The 17,569-nt window shown below is 47.9% G+C and overlaps 1 protein-coding gene and 1 pseudogene across 1 annotated transcript in view; both read left to right on the top strand.

Moving 5' to 3' along the window:
• LOC144668726 (EVI5-like protein) overlaps positions 1-17,569 on the top strand; it is a 436,360-nt gene that overhangs the window by 240,964 nt on the left and 177,827 nt on the right. The gene's annotated exons all lie outside the window — the stretch shown is intronic.
• Positions 11,345-11,520, top strand: LOC144669236 (U2 spliceosomal RNA; annotated as a pseudogene).

The following is a 17,569-nucleotide window of genomic DNA, read 5'->3' as shown; positions in this document are numbered from 1 at the left end:
TTGAGCACAGCATAAGAAAGTGAGACTTAGTGCCAGTTAGCATTCTGGCATGAGTGGGAGGTCTGACTGAGATCAATACTCTGGATATGGAAAGCGCTCTGCAGATCAGGCCAAAGTCTCAAGAGGGAGGAAGGTGATGTATGAACTGTTCTCTCAAGCACTCAGTAACAGTATAAAGTCAAAGAGACTGCACACAGTTAATATTGAAATAAGGCAAACACATAGCACCTCGACAGGGGCTTGTGAAGGGAACACCATCAGATCATAAACAGCTGGGATGATAGCCAGGGAAAGCCTAGGATATGGACAGTGTCAAATGGACAGATTATCTAATATCATTGGTTAGAGCACTGGAGGACATTATACCCGTCAGATCAGTGAAGGAGCACATTGTCCTATCGAGCTTAAGCTACACTTGTTCAAAAACATTCATTCCCTCCACCATCAACACACAGTAGCAATGTGTACCATCTACAAGATGCATTGCAGGAATTCGCCAAGACTCCTTCAACAGCATCTACCAAACCCACAACCACTACCATCTAGAAGGACATGGGCAGCAGATACATGAGAACACCACCACCTAGAAGTTTCCTTCCAAACCACTCACTATCCTGGCTTGGAAATATATTGCTATTTCTTCACCGTAGCTGGGTCAAAATCCTGGAACTCCCTTCCTAACAGCACTATGGGTACACCTTCACCACATGGACTGCAGTGGTTCAAGAAGGCAGCTCACCACCACCACCACCTTCTCAAGGGATGGACAATAAATGCTGGCCCAGCCAGCGAAGCCCACATCCCGTGAATAAATAAAAACAAAAAAATGACCCTGTCAATGGAACATCCTGCCCACCCAAGGGTATAAAAATTGTTACAAATAAATAAATAAATAAAAATACAAGTGCTTAGCCAAGCAGCCTGGTCAACTACTAGAAGGAAAGATCAGGGGGTTGACAATTCGCTGTTGATTTCTTGTAACACGTTTGCAACGACCGGCACTATTGCTAATGGGTGTAGGGAATTCTGTGACACCAGTCAGGAGTGTGATGAAATACTCTCCACTTGGCTGGACGAGTGCAGCTCCAACAACACAAGAAGCTCAGCACCTTCTACGACAAGGTAAACTGCGTTCTACCGAGCACTTCAAATGAAGCAGTTCAGGCCTTTTTTTGGCATGATGAATTTGTACTGCATGTGACAGGTTTCAAATACCCCCATATTCACAAACTAAAGATACTGCAGAGCCTCTACAGGTTAGTGTAGGCATCAAAAGTGTCCCCTTTAAAATCCCAAAGAATCTGTAAATGACCAATCCTGTTGTAGTGGCACACACAATTTGTCACTGGCACACCTCAGGTAACATTTGGAGCACTCTTCTGGAGGTCAGAGACATGGCAGAGGAGCTAAACTTAGGCCACCCACAAGACATCCATTGAAATGATTTTGTTTTGAAGACGAGATCAAGAGAAATTTGGAAGGAACACATCATAATTTCCAGCATCCTTCACATTGACCCATCGGATCCTCATGTGTTGCCTCACACAATGTATATTCTGGGTGTAAAAGTCCTTTGGAGGTGCTTTTCTATTTGAGAATGAAACACAACATTGATGGCATTAGTTATATAGCCTGGACCATAAGTAAGCCAATGACTTCGTGAGACTGAATGGCCACATCTTGCTACCACTTTGCTGAGGTGACAAATGTGACCAGTTTCCCTGCTGTCCTGTCTCACAGACTCAGGCATTACAGAGATGTCCCAGAGGTCCCCCCCATTTCAGAGTCTGTGCTCGAAACGTTCTTTGGTCAACACCTTCAAAGTGGACAGGTGATAAGCTGCTGGTCTTCATGCAGTAAGTGGCAGAGATGACATATACCCCCTATGTTGAGGCATACAATTCTAATGCACATCTCACCAAGGCCCTTGTGATTTTGTTGCCTGTACATTGCATTCTATGCAGGGTAGGGCACTGTGTTGGGACATGTTCCCTTCCTATGCTGCCCCTTTTCTTGTGATGCCCCTCCTTCACCATAAAAAAGGCTTTACAACAATTTGCAATGGCTCTTCTGAAGAAACCATTCATGCACCAAGAGCTGGATGTTTGTTTACAAAGTCTGGAAATTGATTTTTTGTCTCCCTTAAGGTCCATGATTGTAGGTGCACTGCCAGTGTTGAGAGCCAAAATACTAATGGTTTGGAAATCAAGTTGAGCATCTTTGGAAACTGTACCCAAATTGTTTTCACTTCCTAATAAGAGTAGAATATTGGCAGCAATTCATTTTAGCTCAATGCAATAGACTGCATTCTTTTAAACACAATCCAGAAATCAGATGATTCAATAAACACATGTACCTTTTCATCATTTAATCCCCTCCAGACTTCCCCCAGCTTCTTACTCCCCAACACGTGTCCACTGTACTATCAGAAATCCCCCAGAAGCAAAAGATGTTGAGAGGGGTACTTTGTTTGCCTATTCAAGTTGATGTTCAGAAAATATAGGGAGATCAATTACACGACAAGGACAGATGAACACTCATTGCTGTCAGTGACAGTCTGCTGGGGGAAAGGGGTCCCACATTTGCTGAAATGAATACAAGAACCACTAAATTCAAGATTTTAAAGAGAAAATACTTGCATACTCTGATGAAACTTACTACCATGGAGTAGTAAAAGAGATTGCAAACATTTAAGGGGAGCCTTAATGAATAATTGACAGAGGGGAATAGAGAAATACAGGCAGGTGGAAACAGTTCAGAGTAGGAGGGAACTCCTGAGGAGCTTAAAATCAGTGAACAGTTTTGCCAAAGGACCTCCATTTTAGTGTTGACTCTTTACAATAAGTGACAGCACTTAAAAAATTCAGCAGTTTGGGGCATCCTTTTATGGGGAGAGCCTGCATAAAAACACAAGCTGTTGATGTTTACACAACTTCTCACCAATGTCCAGAGCATCAGGAAAATATAAATACTCTCCTGAAATTCTCAGCAGCTTCTTGAAACAGGAAACTAATTAAATGCTAAATTAATGAGGATTAATTTGATGAATTCTTGCACCAATGCAGATTCCCATTGATTCTTCACTGTATAAAATCATACATTAAAAAAAGGCAGCCATTCGACCATTGAGGCTGTGCTGGCTCTTTAAAAGATCCAATTCATCCCATTCCTCTGCTCTCCCCCCAACCCCAGCCATTTTCCCTATTCAAGCTCATGTCCAATTCCTTTATGGAAATTATTGCATCGGCTTCCAGCATCTTTCCAGGCAGTACATTCTACACAATGTCTCACCGCATTGGCCTTGTTTTGTTGCAGCCGCATTTGCTTCATCCGGATGGAAACAGCAGAAAAAGCCTCAATGTCACAAGAAGCTTTGGAAAGAGCGGAGAGACCCGGACATCGAGTGTCGATGTGACTGGCCAAGCCCGAGCTCTCCACCCACCCTCAACGGACTGAAGACCATTTGGCCCGTTTCCCCCTCCCTGCCTCCCCTCACTTTCCCCCAAGAGCGTTTCCAACGAAACAAATTCCCAAACCCTCCCCTCTGGAGGGACGGAGGCTCCGGCAGCGCCTTAACTACCCATTGTCACGTGACGCGGCTCCGGGGTCCTCTCGCGAGGTTTGAGCCGAGTCACGCAGCCTTTGCTGGGGATCGGGAGCCGCCTCCGGGGCCCTTTCGCGAGGTTTGAGCCGGGTCACGCGGCCTTTGCCGGGGATCGCGAGGCGGCTCCGGGGTTCTCTCGCGAGGTTTGAGCCGGGTCACGCGTCCTTTGCCGGGGATCGGGAACCGGTGGTTGGTTTTGGCGGTAAAAAGAATGGCGCGCGCGGCGATGGAGAATCAAACGGGAGAGAAACGCGTCGAGGTTAAAATATAGAGATGGAGGCGGGGCTGGGGCGGGGGAGGGGGTGCCGGGGTGGGGGCGGGGGCGGGGGGGCCGGGGCAGGGCGGGGGGGAGGGGGCGGGGCCGGGAGGGCAGGGGGTGGAGTCACAAAGTATCGGGGAATGAAAGGAAAACCGTCATTAGGAAAATTAGAGCTTGTGGAAATAAAAGAGGGAGCTGGAAAAACGCTGGGTGAGCGGAAAGAAACAGGAGTGGAGGAAAATCCGACTCTAGCTCAGGGTTCGGAAGCTCATCTTGGGGTCAAGATATCTTGTGAATAAAGGAGCTCAGATTTCGACAGATGCCAGGGACGGAAACAGTGGTCAGGAAATGGAGTTTCTCCCATGACTCAGGACAGTGGCTCCAACAGGGGGACAAACATCGATGGATGTCCCGCTCATTGTTTCTCTGATCACCATTAGAAAGATCCATTATTATTTGTTGGGGGCGAGTTGCCATTTTATGTGGGTGGGCCAATTAAGGGTGGGGGGGATTCACTGAGTCGTTCCCTGTGCGGGGAGGGGGTGGGGATGGGGAGGGATTCCCTGAGTTGTTCCCTGTGCAGGGGAGGGGGTGAGGGATTCCCTGAGTTGTTCCCTGTGCGGGGAGGGGGTGGGGGATTCCCTGAGTTGTTCCCTGTGCGGGGGAGGGGGTGAGGGATTCCCTGAGTTGTTCCCTGTGCGGGGAGGGGGTGGGGGATTCCCTGAGTCGTTCCCTGTGCGGGGGAGGGGGTGGGGGATTCCCTGAGTCGTTCCCTGTGCTCTTCCCCACATGCACGCGAAAGAACGCAGAGATCTCCCTGAGGCACAGAGATCTCAGGGAGATCAGTTTGACATTTGTAAATTTAAATAAAGGGAAATAAAAACGTTTAAAATATGCCCCCTCGTGTGGCACCCGCCGAACTGTCAAAGGCCTATTAAGGCCATTGAAATAGTAATTAATTCAATTAGCTGAGCTGCCCATCCAACCTTAAGGTTGTCGGGCAGGCGAAGAGCCCAGGCGGCCTTCGCATTTTTCACAAAACCTCAGCCACGGGTGGGATGAGGTTTTATCAAGTGTTTTAAAAGTCTTTGAGAAGAGCAAAAAAGTTTTTTGAGAAACACCTCATCTCTAGTAATTCCTGAGACAACAATGTTGTAAGAACATTTAACAGCTTTTCTAACAGCAGGGTAGCACCTTCCAAACCTGCAACTTCTACCTCCTAGATGGACAAGGGCGGCAGATGCATGGGGACACCACCATCTGCAAGTTCCCCTTCAAGCCACACACCATCCTGACTGGGAAATATATCACTGTTCCTTCACTATTACTGGGTCAAAAGCCTGGAACTCCCTCCCTAACAGCACTGTGGATGCACAGGAACTCCAGCGGTTCAAGAAGGCAGCTCACCACCACCTTCTCAAGGACAATTAGGGATGGACAATAAATGCTGGCCTAGCCAGTGATGGCCACTTCCTGTGAAAGAATAAACAAAGGAGTGAGTCTCAGCCATTCATCACTCTATTCCTTTTTGCAATTAGAATCGTTCACAGACAGCTCATGATCAGGAGATGCAGGATCAGCTGAGCTGTGCAGAGTTTTAGAGATACTGACCCAAGCTTTCTGGCAGTATGCTTCAGCATCTCATTGGAAACATGAACAGTTTTGTTCTAAAGGGCAACAAACAAATGTAACTGAGAAAACTGTAACTTCCACTGTTTTAAAGACTTGAGAAATTTAGGAGGAGAAGGAGGGATAATGTATCACAACAACAACCAGTATATTTACCGACTGCCCTGAACATAATAAAAAATAATTGCATGGCCTGGCAGTAAGCTATATGTTAAAAACAGATTACTGTCAGCATTACAATCAGAAAGTTAGCTCAATGTATTTTGGAGATTAGAGCAATAACTGAGACTTGGTTTTGGTCTGGTGGGAAAACCAGAGGGGCTACCCTGCATGGGACTGGACTTCCAATTGCCATTGATCCCAAATAAAAGTCGGGAAATTTTCTTATAACTGTACAGGGCATTGGTATGATCACACCTAGAATACGGTGTACAGTTTTGGTCTCCTTATTTAAGGATGGATACACTTGCATTGAGGTCGTTCAGAGAAGTTCACTCGTTGATTCCTAGGATGAGGAAAGATTGAGCAGGTTGGGATTCTACTCATTAGAATTCAGAAGAATGAGAGTTGACCTTATTGAAACATATAAAATTCTGAAGGGGCTTGACAGTGTGGAGGCTGAGAGGATGTTTTCCTGTGGGAAATGTACAATTAGGAATCACAGGTTCAAAATAAGGGGTCTCCCATTTAAAATGGAGATGAGCAGGCTCCTCTCTTAGGGATGTTAATCTTTGGAGATCTCTACCCCAATGAGCAGGGGAGGTTTGGTCATTGAACATATTTAAGGCTGACTTACAGATTTTTGATCTACAAGGTAATCAATGGTTAATGGAAGCAGGCGGAGTAGTGGAGTTAAGGCCATGATTTTACTAAATGGTAGAGCAGGCTTGAGGGACCAAATGGCCTACTCTTGCTTCTATTTCTTATGTTCTTATGGGCTGAATTTTACAAGGGGTCATATTGCTCGCGCCCCGCCACTGCTGGTTCACAAGTTTGTCAGCAGTTTGCTGACATTAAAAAGGGTTGCCCCACAATGATGATTTGCTGGGGGCAGCCTTAACGAGGTGAGAATGGAACTTCTGCTGCTGGTCAATCTGATTACAATTAGGCAGAGACAACATGGTTTTGTGAAAGGGATATTATGTTTGACTAATTTATGAGAGTACTTTGACCAGTAATGTGGATTAGGGGAACCTGTAAATGTGATATATTTTGATGTGGCACCCTATCAAATGCTTTTTGGAAATCCAAGGTCGGACTACTTCACTTTCCAGCCTAATGAAGAATTCTGTTATGTTATACTCACTGTTCCCTAAAGGACCCTGTACAACAAGGTTATTAATTACCCCCTTCTCATTGCACAATACCAAATCTAGGGCCTGTTCCCTAGTTGGGTCCTCGACATGCTGGCCTAAAACACCATCTCGTACACACTCCAGAAATTCACCCGTCACAGTATTATTGCTAATCCACAGGCGGGATGAGGCTTCATGAAGTGTTTAAAAATTGAGTAAAAATTTTTTAAAAAATTCATTGATATGCCCCAACTCATGTGACACATGAGGGGACAGGTTTTAAAATGTTTTAATTTCTTTATTTACATGTTTAAAACTTAAATTAATTTCCCTCAGGCAGCTCTGTGCCTTGGAGATTTCTGCGCTCTTTCGCACACATCTGGCTCATTCCTCACTCCTGCGTGGTGGTGATTCCCCGAGCCATCTTACACTTTATCTGGAGGTTGGAAAGGTATCAGGTTTGCAGGGACACAATGTACAAACCTCTATATAAAGGGGGAACAACGTGCCCAACATCGCCCTCATCCTGATGGCCACCTTTCTGTGTGGCTGCATCAAGCTGGGTGCAGACCCTCGGTACGCAAACACTAAGTGTCACTACGTGCTGAGGGTTTACCTGTCCCCGGTGTTGCGAAGGATAGGTCTGACCACGCTGCCGCGGAACGCTCCAAGTAGTTGGACCGTGCCGTACCAGGAAGCCGAGAACAGCAACACCCCAGAGGGGGTGAGTTTTGGAGAAGCTTCTCCGGCAAAGGTCATCTCAAAACCCGCTCTCTACGCGAACCCCCAGATGCCACCTGAGCAGAACACTGCCAAGGAGAACTACCTCAGCCCATCCAAAGTGAAGCAATTTGAGCTCACAATGGGTATGAAGGAGCAGACTAAAGGTCTGGGACTCTCAGAGACAACGGGTTTGGTAGGAGAATAAACGGCTTAAAATGGGTTTAAAGATTGTATCCATAAATGTGCGTAGCATTAAATCTACTACACGATGTGTTGCGACCTTGGACTAATTTACCAAGGTCAAAGCTGACCTGTTGTTTCTGCAGGAGTGTGCGATACCGCACCTCAGCACCTACAGGCAATGGTCACGATGGTGGTCCCATGGGCCATCGATCTGGTCGGACGGAAACGGCTCTCGTTCCTCCGGCCTGGGTATACTGCTGCGGGGAGGCAACTTCACCGTTTCCGAGGTTAAGGAGGTGGTGGGCGGGCGCCTCCTCGTAGCAGACGTAATGTACAAGAATGCTCCACTCCGGTTAATTAACGTGTATGGCCCGGCACGAGGGGCTGAGCGGCTGGAGGTTTTTCATCAGCTCCCACTGCTGCTGGCGACCTCCAGGCCGGTCATTCTGGGCGGTGACTTTAACTGCATCATCGATGCAGCTGGACGATACAGCAGGGCCGACAGCAGATTGGACGCTACGTCCAGATCCCTGATGGAAACAGTTAAGGATGCCAAGCTGCACGATGTCTTCAGCAACCCTGCAGACAGAGCGCAGCGTAGATACACCTGGTCGCAGCCAGACGGGTCCATTCGTTCCAGGATAGACTTCCTGTTTGTGTCCCGTGCATTCACAGTCAGATCCACCGACGTCAAGCCGGTGTTTTTCTCTGACCACTGCCTCCTACTGGCGGACTGCCACTTGGAGAAGGACCTGAGGGTGGGCAGGGGGGCATGGAAGCTAAATGTGCAACTGCTGACCCCAGAGAACATTGAGGAGCTCAAGAGGGATTACAAAGGTTGGAGAACCGTGAAACCCCTCTTTGAGTCCCTGACACACTGGTGGGAAGCGATCAAGGGAAACATCAAGAGGTTTTTCATCCTCAAAGACACCCAGAAAGCTAGAAAGGAACAGAGGGAAGTGTCCCGACTCCAGAAAAACATGCAGAATCTGCTCCGGCTGCAGTCGATGGGGGTCGATGTCAAGGAGGAACTCCAAGAGGTGAAGAGCCAGCAAGCCTCGCACTTTGCCTCGGAGGCCTCCAAGATCATCTTCCGTTCCAGAATCCGTTCTATGGAGCAGGATGAGACGTGCTCACGTTTCTTCTTCAAAAAGGTACACAGAGAGAGCTCTGTGATCAGCAGCCTGAAGGAAGAAGACGGCTCAGTAAAGTCATCACGGTCGGACATTTTGAGGATCAGCAAATCCTTTTATGCCGGATTGTATGGCGTGAAGCCCACGGACAGCACGGCCTCCCAGTCCTTCCTGTCCTCTATCACGGAGGTCTTAGACGACAGTAAGCGGGAGAGCCTGGACAAACCGCTAACTCCTGATGAACTGACTAAGGCCCTTGAGTCCTTCGAGAGGAGTAAAACTCCCGGAAGCGACGGCTTGCCGGCGGAGTTGTATTCGGCTCTGTGGGACTTGATCGGCCCAGACCTGCTAGGGGTGTACGAGAGTATGCTCCTGGCCGGTAGTATGTCAGAATCCATGAGGAAAGGCATCATCACCCTCATCTACAAGCACAAGGGGGAAAGGGAGGAAATTAGAAATTGGCGACCCATTTCACTGTTGAATGTGGACTATAAGATTCTGTCCAAGGTCATCGCCAATCGGGTCAAATCCGCTCTGGAATTGGTGATCCACCCTGACCAGACCTGCACTGTGCCAGGCAGGAAGATCTCTGACAGCCTGGCGCTGCTCAGGGATACGATTGCCTATGTACAGGACAGGGGTGTGGATACCTGCCTCATCAGTTTGGATCAGGAGAAGGCCTTTGACAGAATATCGCACACCTACATGGTGGATGTGCTCTCCAAAATGGGCTTTGGGGAGGGAATTCGAAATTGAATCCAACTGCTCTACACTAACATCAGTAGCGCAGTCTCAATCAATGGGTGGGAAACAGATCGCTTTCCGATTAAATCTGAGGTCAGGCAGGGCTGTCCTCTCTCGCCTGTTCTCTTCGTGTGTTGCATAGAACCCTTTGCCGAGTCCATCAGGAAGGATCCGGGCATAAGAGGAGTGATGATCCCAGGCAGTGGAGGCACTCAGGTCAAAGCCTCCCTGTACATGGACGATGTCGCCGTCTTCTGCTCGGATCCGCTGTCGGTGCGCAGACTGATCCACATCTGCTACCAGTTCGAACTGGCCTCGGGAGCCAAGGTAAATCATGGGAAGAGCGAGGCCATGTTCTTTGGGAACTGGGCTGACCGATCCTTTGTCCCCTTCACCGTCAGGGCTGACGGCCTGAAGGTGCTGGGGATATGGTTCGGAGGGACCAGGGCATGCGTTAGAAACTGGAAGGAATGAGTGTCTATGGTGAAAAGGAAACTGGGCATGTGGGAGCGACGCTCCCTCTCCATTGCGGGTAAGAACCTGGTCATCAGGTGTGAGGCACTCTCGCTGTTGCTGTACGTGGCGCAGGTCTGGCCCATTCCAGACTCCTGCGCGACGGCGATCACTCGAGCCATCTTCCGCTTTATCTGGAGGTCAAAAATGGATCGTGTCCGCAGGGACGCGATGTACAAGCCTCTAGATAAAGGGGGAAAAAACGTGCCCAACATCGCCCTCATACTGATGGCCACCTTTGTGTGTCGCTGCATCAAGCGGTGCGTAGACCCTCAGTACGCAAACACCAAGTGTCACTACGTGCTGAGGTTCTACCTGTCCCCGGTGTTGCGAAGGATGGGTCTGGTAACGCTGCCGCGGAACGCTCCAAGTAGTTGGACCGTGCCATACCACCTGTCCCTCGTTGAAAAATTTATGCAGAAAAACACCTTTGACCACAAGTCCATCAGGAAGTGGTCAGCACGTAACTTCTTAGAGGCCCTGAGGGAAAAGGAGAGGGTGGATCCTGTGGGATGGTTCCCCGAGCAGACTGTCAAAGTCATTTGGCAGAATGCCTCATCGCCAGAACTTTCCAACAAGTACCAAGACGTGGCTTGGCTGGTGGTGAGAAAGGCCCTCACCGTCAGATCCTTCCTACATGCCAGGAGTCTCACCCCCTCTGCACGTTGCCCTCGAGGTGGCTGTGGTGGGGAAGAGACCGCTGTTCACCTCCTGGTGGATTGTGCCTTTGCAAAGAAGGTCTGGAGAGAGATGCAGTGGTTGCTGTCGAGGTTCATCCCGAGCAGTTCTGTGACACAGGACTCTGTGCTCTACGGGCTGTTCCCAGGGACACACACCGAGACAAAAATCAACTGCAGTTGGAGGATCATCAACTCGGTGAAAGACGCGCTTTGTTCTGCCCGAAACTTGTTGGTCTTCCAGCACAAAGAGTTGTCCCCGACCGAGTGTTGCGGACTGGAACAATCCAAAGTCCAGGACTACGTGCTGAGGGATGCACTAAAGCTTGGGGCAGCTGCCGCAAAGGCGCAATGGGGAAGGGTCGCTGTCTAAGACCTTTCTGCCACAGTGCACCGAGGGACTGGGAACTGTTTAAATCCCCTCGGGCTGTACAGCTCAAAATGAAAGGCTGTAAATGATTGTAATATTGTTTGTACTGATGCACCTGGTGATACATTTTGTAAAAGTTGAACTGGATTGTACCCTTGTAATGGTGTTTTTGGAATGGTTTGGAATGTGATTGAAGATATTTTATGAATAAAGTATATTTTTGCAAAAAAAAAAGTATCTGTTCTTATCAGTTTAATATCTGATACGTCCCTTATCTGGGGACCATATATTAAATTGATTTTTGGAGCAGGGAGATGGAATAGGGGCTTGCTCCGTCCACTCCACGCATCGACCCGGTATTGCAGTATCTCTGGGAACGGTGCACCCTCCCCTTTCCAGGGGATTTTCAATACAAAAAATAGTTTTCTTACAAACATTTGCTTTCTTTAATTTTCAACGTGTACATGTTCTAAAACACAACTTTCTTTCTTTCTTTCTCTCTCTCACTCACCCACCCGCCCGCCCGCAGCAGCTACTCACAAAAAACACGCACACTCAACCTACACTCACAGACAGCACTCTAATCTCACAAACACTCTACCTCACTCTTACAAAAACATCTTTCACTTGCAAATACACCTCTCAAACACTCTCTCAGCTGCACCTTTCGCCTCACGACATTTTAAGCCAGCTCTCTGCTGCTGCTGCTGCTGCTGACACAGCAACAATCCGCAGGGACGCGATGTACAAGCCTCTAGACAAAGGGGGAAAAAACGTGCTCAACATCGCCCTCATACTGATGGGCCACCTTTGTGTGTGGCTGCATCAAGCGGTGCGTAGACCCTCAGTATGCAAACACCAAGTCTCACTACGTGCTGAGGTTCTACCTGTCCCCGGTGTTGCGAAGGATGGGTCTGGCCACGCTGCCGCGGAACGCTCCAAGTAGTTGGACCGTGCCGTACCACCTGTCCCTGGTGGAAAAATTTATGCAGAAAAACACCTTTGACCACAAGTCCATCAGGCAGTGGTCAGCACGTAACGTCCTAGAGGCCCTGAGGGAAAAGGAGAGGGTGGACCCTGTGGGATGGTTCCCCGAGCAGACTGTCAAGGTCATTTAGCAGAATGCCTCATCGCCAGAACTTTCCAACAAGCACCAAGACGTAGCTTGGCTGGTGGTGAGAAAGGCCCTCCCCGTCAGATCCTTCCTACACGCCAGGAGTCTCACCCCCTCTGCATGTTGCCCTCGAGGTGGCTGTGGTGGGGAAGAGACCGTTGTTCACCTCCTGGTGGATTGTGCCTTTGCAAAGAAGGTCTGGGGAGAGGTGCAGTGGTTTCTGTCGAGGTTCATCCTGAGCAGTTCTGTGACACAGGACTCTGTGCTCTACGGGCTCTTCCCAGGGACACACACCAAGACAAACATCAACTACGCGGGAGGATCATTAACTCGGTGAAGGACGCTCTTTGGGGCTGGGAAGTGTATAGACCCCTCGGGCTGTCCAGCTCACAATGAATGTCTGCATTGAATACTCATTGTATTCTAATTGTATTGAAGCACCTCAGAGAGCAACATGTTGTTTGTTGATAACTCCAATCCCATTGTCTGATTGTCTGTAATGACCAGATTGAAATGGTTGTAATATTCATTGATCGTATTGAAGCAACTCGTGATGCATGTGTAAAAGTTAATTCTGATTGTACTTTTTGTGATGGCGATTTAGAAATGTTTTGTAATGTTCGTCCAGATATTTTATGAATGAAATATATTTTTCCAAAAAAAAAGCAAAGCAATTCGGAGAGTACACCATATGTGTATAACATTCCCCATTGCTTTCTCAACACTAATGGATTGTGAAGAGAGGGATGGGTCAGAAATTCCACTGAGCAGCATTTCCTCCCAGCTACAGAAATGAAATTAAGTTCAGTCTTTAACAGCGAGGTGCTATTGGGAGGTAACAAGGGGAGACTGTCTGATTCTGTTGTTGAATTTCATTTTGATCAAACATTTCTTCAACTCTCTGCTGAGGAATTCCAAGTTGGAGATTGCCTGTGAGATGTCAAATGGCCTCCTGCTTCCTTGCACCATTATATAATTGTATGGACAGAATGTTGGTCCAATTCCCTCTGAGCTGGGAGAGGATCAAACCCAGATCCCGGTTATTATAAACCCCACAGCCCAACCAACTGAACAAGCCTGTCCTTTACTCTCTCTTTCTCACAGCCTCGGCTCCTCACTTTTTCTATGTTTCCAGCCTGTTCTGTTCCTCTGACCTTCATTCCTGACCTTCTGTTGACCACGGCCGACTCACTGTCCCTCTCACTCCCACCGTCTCTCCGCCCCTTCACCCACTTCCAAACCCCTTGCTTGAATAGCCCCTTACAGAGCTCAGTTGGGAGGGTGTTAGACTGAAAATCGAAAGGTCCCGAGCTCATTCCGGACTTTTCTCCTTTCCTTTGTGTCACCATTTGGGTTCGATTCTCGAGCTGCCTGATTTACTCTGAAATTATTTCCCCAGCGCTGAAGATTGGACTGGAATAGAGAGACATTAAGGGTGGGAAATATTTCCATTTTCTCTATTTAACTGAGTCTCGATCTCCTTCTGTCCTTTTCTCTGGTTTTTCCCTCTCTCGGGGTGGGATGGGATATTTGATTTGCTGCATTTGTCCTAAACGGAAACCTTTTCCAGATCTCGGACGGTCAGACACACTGGGCGGAATTTAATACGCGAAGCCTGGGTCCCGTTGGTGGGAGTGAGGCCAATTCCGTTTGCGTGTCGAGAGCCGGCGTGGACACCAGACCAATTAAAATGTAAAGAGCCAGCGGTGGGCACGTGGGGCAGGTGTGATCACACGGTGGGCACGTGGGGCAGATGTGATCACACGGTGGGCACGTGGGGCAGGTGTGATCACACGGTGGGCACGTGGGGCAGATGTGATCACACGGTGGGCACGTGGGGCAGATGTGATCACACGGTGGGCACGTAGGGCATTTACCTGCCCTCCCTCAAGCTGCACCTGCCCTCCATCAAGCTTCAATTGCCCTTTCTGAGTTTGGATCTTCCCTGTGGGGTACAACTGCCACCCAGGACCCGATGACATCTGACAGGATGGACCCAAACAAGACATTTGCTCTCCTCCCAATTCTTCACCCCTACTCACACCGTCCAACCCCCCAGTGTCTTTCTGTTGCTCCTGTTGATACCCCGACTCCACCTGCAATACCCCCCTCTCCGCTCTTGCTGCTACTGACAGTCCATGTCCGTGAACATTCTCCTCTTCCCCTCCTCTTTGCCTCAGAGTTCAGCAAAGAGAACCATTCACCGCTTGTCCAAATGGACCAGCTCACCTGGTACATGCCACCTTTAACCAGCCCTAAATCAGGTGGCACAAGTTTCCCGTTCACCGCTGACTTAATCTTGATGGTCGGACTTAATGTGGAAAAGTTGTAATTTAATGAGTATTATTGGGATGCTCATGTAGGGAAAAGAAGTTCCCGTCATCGGACACTGTGAATGCCGACCCACCACTGAAACGTTGCCAACTCAACCCATTAAACTCTCTTTTTTCATTCATTCATGGGATGTGGGCATCGCTGGCTGGGCCAGCATGTACTGCCCATCACTAATTGCCCTTGTTCAGAGGGCATTAAGAGTCAGCCACGTTGCTGTGGGTCTGGAGTCACATGTAGGCCGACCAGGTAAGGACAGCAGATTTTCTTCCCTGAAGGACATTAGTGAACCAGATGGGTTTTTACAATAATCGACAATGGTTTTGGTGTCATCATCAGACTTTTAATTCCAGATTTTAATTGAATTCAAATTTCACCATCTGCCATTGTGGGATTTGAACCTGGGTTCCCAGAGCATTACCCTGGGGCTCAGGGATGACGAGTCCAGTGACAAATCCACGATGTCACCACCTTCCGCCATCGGGAAAATGAGATTTCGGTTCCTGCCTGATTAAGTCACTCCGCCCACCACATTCCCACTCTCGATGGCCCCATTAAATTCTGCCCAATGTAAGAGGAAATGTGTAAGGTGATGGGGATAAGGCAGGGGAGTGGGACTAGGTGGAAAGCTCTTCCAGATAGCCAGAACAGGCTCCATGGGCCGAATGTCCTCCTTCTGCACTCTAAAGATATTGTGATACTGTGAAACGTTTCAGCTCAATGACCCTTCAACTGAACAATTTTAATCCCGGTGATTCAGTTCTTTTCATCATTGAATTAATTGAACAATTAGATTTAATGGATATTTCAGCACATCCTTCAACTGCTGTCTGAACTTAGTCTGGGTCACGGCATAAATACAAGTGTTTGTGCAGCAACTCAGGAGCTGCAGCATGAAGCCTATTTCCCGTACAACTGAATGAAACTGTACAGACCTATACCGTAACAACCACATCCGGTACCACACAGAATAAACCATTAACGTCGTCCATAACAGGATGAAATTTGCCGAGATAACAAACAGTAATATGATGGATTTCCTTCGACTCTCCATCTCTGGGTCTCAGGGACTCTCCCCACTTCTGTCAGCCCGGAGTCTCCTGCGGGCTCTGCTGCTCACTAAAATGTGTCTGACAGTGAAAACATTGAGCAGCAAAATCACAACAAATGGGATAAACGGGGTTATAATCTGATGGAGGAACTCGATTGATACCCAGACTGTAGAAAACCAAACAGACTCTGGTACGAAACAAAACAAGGGGGAGTTGAGGAGTGAATACCGACCTGTGTATATAAAATACCAGATAATATTCTTTAAACAGCTCAGAACAGTCACTGTTCCCAGAACCATAGCTGCCATTTTACTGGTGCAATATTTACTTTTTAGCTTCTGGCCACAAATGGCCACGAAGCGATCAAAGGTGAAAGTGACGGTGAACCAGACAGAACAGTCAATGGCTGCATAAAGCAGGATGCCATGGATATTACATATCGGCATCAACTTCAGGAAAAGAAACTGTTCCCAATAAACAATTGGAATGTGTCTCAATATCAGTTCGATGACAATTACCAGTAGATCTGCTGCTGCCATGGCCACCAGGTAGCATGTCACACATTCAGAGAGACCACATTTTCCCTTAGACAGGATCACAATCATCACTGAGTTAGCTGTGGGGAAGGGGAATAAATAGGAAAATTATTCTTCAGGGTTGGAACAAAGCTATCAGATTGATTCAGGAAATTGAGATTTTCAGAAACACTGTGTCCAGGGAACTATTGCAATGATTATACCTGAAAGGACAAACAAGGAATTTTATGATGTGGTGAAGGCAGGAGAGATTAAATGGCAAAAGCAATGACACTAAAATTAATAAACTAAATGTTGATCATGATCCTCCACTTCCTCCTTTCCCCCTCAAGACACTTCACAGGAGCAATATAAAACAAAATATGACACTGAGGCACATAAGGAGATATTATGTCAAATGACTAAAAGCTTGGTCAAAGTGGTAAGTTTTATGGAGTGGCTTTCGGGGAGCAAGGTGAGATTGAGAGGTGGAGAGGTGTAGGGGGGGAATTCCAGAGCTGTGATGGCCAGGCAGCCAACAATAATGGAGTGATTAAAGTGGTGATTCCATAATCAAAGGGAGAGAGAGAAAACCGATGGGGCAGGCGAACATTCCTCCTCTCAGCCTGACTGAGGTGATGGTTCTCCTTATCTTGGGACAAGCTGTGACAGAGACTGGAGCATCCAGTGTTAGCGCGAGCATTTAGGGTGATGTTATGTTTCTGCCTTGACCCCTTCTTAACTCCCAGCTGCCCTTCATCCTGCTGTCTGGAATCATGTCCAAGCTGCAGATGGTGGGACCATGGACCTTGTGCTTTCCATCCCACCCCAATCCCTCTCCCCAACATCCCTTTAAGGCAGCTAAACACGGTTTAACGAATTAATAGCTGGAAACAGAGACTTACCAGGGACACCAACAATAGCGAGGATGGGGTAGTAACCTGCTTGAATAACCAGAAGTAGCCCATAAACTCGCCATGATAATGTCATCCAATCAGAATTATTAGAAAGCCAGCCAAGCCCATCGGTTAAACTCCGATCCATTGTTCTCAGATTCCGATCCATTGTTGTAACATTCCAATCCATTGCTCTCAGATTCCGATCCATTGTTGTAACATTCCAATCCATTGTTCTCAGATTCCGATCCATCCTCTCCCTCTCTCTGGAGCCGCTGATCCCTGTCAGTGCCGGTGGTGATGTTCCCGCTGACATTATGGGATAACACATTGAACGGATTCCCTTATTAACAGAAGAGGGAAACGCACCAGTGACACAATTAGGATCCATGGAGAGTGACATTAATTACAGTCACTGAACAAACAAGTTCAGTTAACCCCTTCCAATCCAACACTTTTTGTACCACAATAAAGTAAAACATTTACCTGGTCTGGATGGGATGTGAGAGGGTCACTGAGGGAAGGAATGGT

Source organism: Cetorhinus maximus, chromosome 28 (genome assembly GCF_964194155.1).
Source record: "Cetorhinus maximus chromosome 28, sCetMax3.hap1.1, whole genome shotgun sequence".
In the NCBI taxonomy this organism is placed as follows: Eukaryota; Metazoa; Chordata; class Chondrichthyes; order Lamniformes; family Cetorhinidae; genus Cetorhinus; species Cetorhinus maximus.
This window is presented reverse-complemented; position numbering and strand designations above follow the sequence as displayed.